Raw genomic sequence first — 5,000 nt, 5'->3', positions numbered from 1 at the left:
AAGAGGCATGCTCACCCAGTCACCCGTAATGAGGAAAGGATTAAAGATGGTATAAAGGGTACCTCGCAGAGAGGGGTACACCGTAGCTGCTGGTCTTTGAAGGAAGTAGAACAGCTGGCCCTTCTAGAGTTGCAGTTTCAGGGGAAAAAGAATATCAATAAGATCATTGCTGAAGCGCTTGGGACTAAGACCAACAAGCAAGTCTCTGACAAGAGACGGGACCTAAGTAAAAAGACAGGGGCCCCCATGTCAGACAGCTTACATTTTTCTTCTAGGCCTCTTGAGACATTGTCTCCCCCACCAAATGTAACAACGGGGACTTCATCCATACTCGCTCAAGCAGCTGAGCGGCTTACGAATGAGAATTCTGGGACCCTGGAAAAGCCTGCAATGGAGGCAATAAAGGCTTGGCTTAACGGCGAGGGCCAACATGATGCCCTCGTAGAAACTGCCACAGCATTGATGCTTTGTCCGATGAGATTGGTGAAAAACAAAGGCAAACGTTCAAAACCCGAGAACGACATTATTAAACCCAGGATATTACCCACACGATCTTGGATGAAGAAGAGAGCGGAAAAACGAGGAAGCTTCATGAAGCACCAGAAGCTCTTCTTTAAGAACCGCTCTCTTCTTGCGTCCTTAGTCCTGGATGGCACTGAACGTCATGAATGCCGAATCCCGAACGCAGATGTATATCGTTTTTACTGCGAAAAATGGGAGAAGGTGTTGCCATTCAATGGCCTGGGCCAATTTAAGTCATCAGGTGTTGCAAATAACGAATACTTTGAGCCCCTAATTTCGGTGGAGGAAGTTCAGACTGCCATACGGGCCATTAAACCAACGTCAGCAGCTGGGCCAGATGGCCTAACAAGGGCTGCAATCTGTGCTGCCGACCCCGAGGGTCGGACACTGACAGCCCTATTTAATGCATGGATGATTACAGGAATTATTCCCAAAGAGTTGAAAAAGAATAGGACGATTCTTATTCCTAAGGTTATGGACGATGAAAAGCTGAAAGAATTGGGGAACTGGAGACCAATAACGATTGGTTCAATGATTCTGAGATTATTTTCCAGAATAATGACTGCACGTCTTGCTCGTGCTTGTCCCTTAAACCCAAGGCAGCGTGGTTTTATAGCGGCATCTGGCTGCTCTGAAAATCTTAAGGTGCTACAGGACCTTATGAGACACGCTAAGAAATTGCACAGGCCGTTGGCTGTCATGTTCATCGACATAGCGAAAGCTTTTGACTCGGTTTCGCATGCTCATATTTTATGGGTGTTAAGGCACAAGAAAGTAGATGAACACGTGGTGGGCATCATCCAGAACGCCTACGATCGGTGTACGACCTCGTTCAAAAGCAATGGCGAGTCGACTCGAGAAATTAGCATACGTGTTGGTGTCAAACAGGGTGACCCCATGTCACCCCTGCTCTTCAATCTTGCCATGGACCCTTTGATATGCACCCTAGAGTCACACGGAGTTGGGTACTCCATTGATACCGACCACGTGACAGCTCTTGCGTTTGCTGATGATTTGGTGTTGGTGAGCGAATCTTGGGTTGGTATGGCCGCCAATCTAGCGATCTTGGAATCATTTTGTGGGCTATCGGGATTGGAGGTTCAGGCCAGAAAGTGCCAGGGCTTCATGATAAGCCCAACCAAAGATTCATATACGGTGAACAACTGCGACCCATGGACTATCAAAAATAAAGATGTCCATATGATCCAACCTGATGAATCAACGAAATACCTTGGTCTGAAAATTGGCCCTTGGACTGGCACTATACAGCCTGATCTACATTGTCAGCTAAAGACATGGATCTCGAAAATCGATGAGGCGCCTCTGAAGCCAACTCAGAAGGTTGAACTACTCAATGCCTATGCCCTACCCAGATTGTTATATCCTGCAGACCACTCGGACTGCAAGCAATCAACTCTCCGTGGGTTGGACCAAGAGATTAGAAAGGCGGTAAAAGGATGGCTCCACCTTCCCGCTTCAACTTGTGATGGACTGTTATATGCCAGAGCCCGAGACGGAGGCCTTGCCATCTTGAAACTGGAAAAAACAATCCCTTCGGTTCAAGTTAGAAGGCTGCAACGTATAGCAAACTCGTCCGATGCTATCACCCGTAATATTGTGTCCTCGCAGGGTATGGAGGAAGAATACCGTAATTTGTGGGTACGAGCAGGGGGTGACAGTGATGCAATCCCAACATTCGTTCTCAGGGACTCGGTGTCAAAAGAACCTGTATATCCGAGACCCTGCGATTGGAGGGAGCATGAATTTCAGAGATGGTGCGAAAAGCCGGTTCAAGGAAGGGGCATTGTAAACTTTGCGCATGATAGAATCAGTAATGCTTGGTTGAGGCCATGGTGCGGCTTTAAACAATGCTTTTTTATCGCAGCACTACAACTAAGGGCAAATATTTACCCAACAAGAGAAAGCTTGAACAGAGGCAGAGATGGGGCCTTACGTTCCTGCAGGAAATGCTCTGCCAGATTCGAGTCCCTTTCGCACATTCTCGGTCAATGTCCTGCAGTACAGAAAGCAAGAATTGCGCGACATAACAAGATCAGTAACATTCTGGCAGACGAAGCGGCTAGATTGGGCTGGTCTGTATACAAAGAGCCACGGTTCATATCCGAGACGGGAGAGATGAGAAAGCCTGACCTCGTGTTTGCAAAAGATGAGGAGGCGGTTGTGATCGATGTCACCGTCCGTTTTGAGCTTTCAAAGAATACCTTGTCAGATGCTGCCTCGCACAAAGTTTCGTACTATACCCCTCTTGGTGATCAAGTCAAAGTGCTGACGAAGGCTAGCAAGGTCACATTCTTTGGATTCCCGGTTGGGGCAAGAGGAAAGTGGCCCCTTGAGAATAACGAGGTACTTACCTCCCTGGGCCTGACCAAACCCAGAACGACATCACTGGCCAAGATGATTTCCCGCAGAACGCTGCTTTTCTCTCTTGATATTCTGAGAATGTTCTGTGGAAATTATGCGGTCTATGAACAGTCATAGACAACCTCCGAAACAAATAATAGTTTTGTTTTAAGATGTCATTTGTTTTAGATTGATTTTGTTATTTTCGAAGGTGAAGTCGGTTTTTATTTCATTTTACTATTTTCCACAATTTAGATTGTTATTTTCCAAGACGAAGTCTTGGTTCTTTTTTTTATTGTTAGTTTTTTTTTAACACGTCGTATTTGTTACTTTAGAGCTTAGAGGGGACTTTATTTTCGCCTTACTATTTTCTGCCTACAAAGAAGATTAAAAATAAGCTTTTTTCAAGATGGTTTTGTTATTTTCCAAGGTGAAGTCTTGGTATTCTTATTTTACTATTTTCCATAAAGAAGACCTTTCTTTTAGATTTTGTTATTTTCCAAGACGAAGACTTGGTATTTTTATTATATTGCTATTTTTTTACACGAAGCTTATTCAAGAGCACTTATATAGATTAGACTTTGTTATTTTAATTCTTTATTTTTTGGACTACATCAGTTCGAGAGTCCTGTAACTTACTATTTTATGCCTACAAAGAAGATTACAAATACGCTTTATTTAAGATGTTTTAGATTAGATTTTGTTATTTTCCAAGGTGAAGTCTTGGTTTTTTTATTTTACTATTTTCCACAAAGAAGACTTTTCTTTTCTTTTAGATTTTGTTATTTTTCAAGACGAAGACTTGGTATTTTTTTTGCTATTTTTTTACAGGAAGCTTTATTCAAGAGCACTTATATAGATTAGACTTTGTTATTTTAATTCTTTATTTTTGCACTACATCAGTTCGAGAGAAGACTACAAACCAGCTTTATTTAAGATGTTTTAGATTAGATTTTGTTATTTTCCAAGGTGAAGTCTTGGTTTTTTTATTTTACTATTTTCCACAAAGAAGACTTTTCTTTTAGATTTTGTTATTTTCCAAGACGAAGACTTGGTATTTTTTTATTGCTATTTTTTTTACACGAAGCCTATTCAAGAGCACTTATATAGATTGGTCTTTGTTATTTTAATTCTTTATTTTTGGACTACATCAGTTCGAGAGTCCTGTAACTTCCTATTTTCTGCCTACAAAGTCAGCTTTATTTAAGATGTTTTAGATTAGATTTTGTTATTTTCCAAGGTGAAGTCTTGGTTTTTTTATTTTACTATTTTCCACAAAGAAGACTTTTCTTTTCTTTTAGATTTTGTTATTTTCCAAGATGAAGACTTGGTTTTTTATATTGCTATTTTTTTTTTTACACTGCTTTAATCAAGAGCGCTTATATAGATTAGACTTTGTTATTTTAATTCTTTATTTTTGGAATACATCAGTTCGAGAGTCCTGTAACGTACTATTTTCTGCCTACAAAGAAGACTACAGACAAGCTTTATTTAAGATGTTTTAGATTAGATTTTGTTATTTTCCAAGGTGAAGACTTGGTTTTTTTATTTTACTATTTTCCACAAAGAAGATTTTTCTTTTAGATTTTGTTATTTTCCAAGACGAAGACTTGGTATTTTTTTTATTGCTAGTTTTTTTTTATATATGTTACTTCAGAGCATAGAGAGGACTTTATTTTTACCTTACTATTTTCTGCCTTCAAAGAAGTAACGTACTATTTTCTGCCTACAAAGAAGACTACAGACAAGTTTTATTTAAGATGTTTTAGATTAGATTTTGTTATTTTCCAAGGTGAAGACTTGGTTTTTTTATTTTACTATTTTCCACAAAGAAGATTTTTCTTTTAGATTTTGTTATTTTCCAAGACGAAGACTTGGTATTTTTTTTTATTGCTAGTTTTTTTTATATGTTACTTCAGAGCATAGAGAGGACTTTATTTTTACCTTACTATTTTCTGCCTTCAAAGAAGATTAAAAATAAGCTTTATTCAAGATTACTTATATAGATTAGACTTTGTTATTTTAATTCTTTATTTTTTGGAGTACATCAGTTCGAGAATCCGGTAACTTACCGACTCTACTCCTTGTTGCCATTGATGCACGGCAGCAGGGATTCG

At 39.7% G+C, this 5,000-nt stretch overlaps 1 pseudogene; it reads left to right on the top strand.

Annotated features, from left to right (window-relative positions):
• The window catches only part of LOC142920498 (28S ribosomal RNA), a 10,885-nt pseudogene that overhangs the window by 3,713 nt on the left and 2,172 nt on the right, over nt 1–5,000 (top strand).

This window comes from Petromyzon marinus, unplaced genomic scaffold (genome assembly GCF_048934315.1).
Source record: "Petromyzon marinus isolate PM22_M1 ecotype Great Lakes invasive population unplaced genomic scaffold, UKy_Petmar_22M1.pri1.0 PM_G_Scaffold_71, whole genome shotgun sequence".
Classification (NCBI taxonomy): domain Eukaryota; kingdom Metazoa; phylum Chordata; class Hyperoartia; order Petromyzontiformes; family Petromyzontidae; genus Petromyzon; species Petromyzon marinus.
The sequence above is the reverse complement of the archived record's forward strand: the minus strand, read 5'-3'. Positions and strand labels throughout refer to the sequence as shown.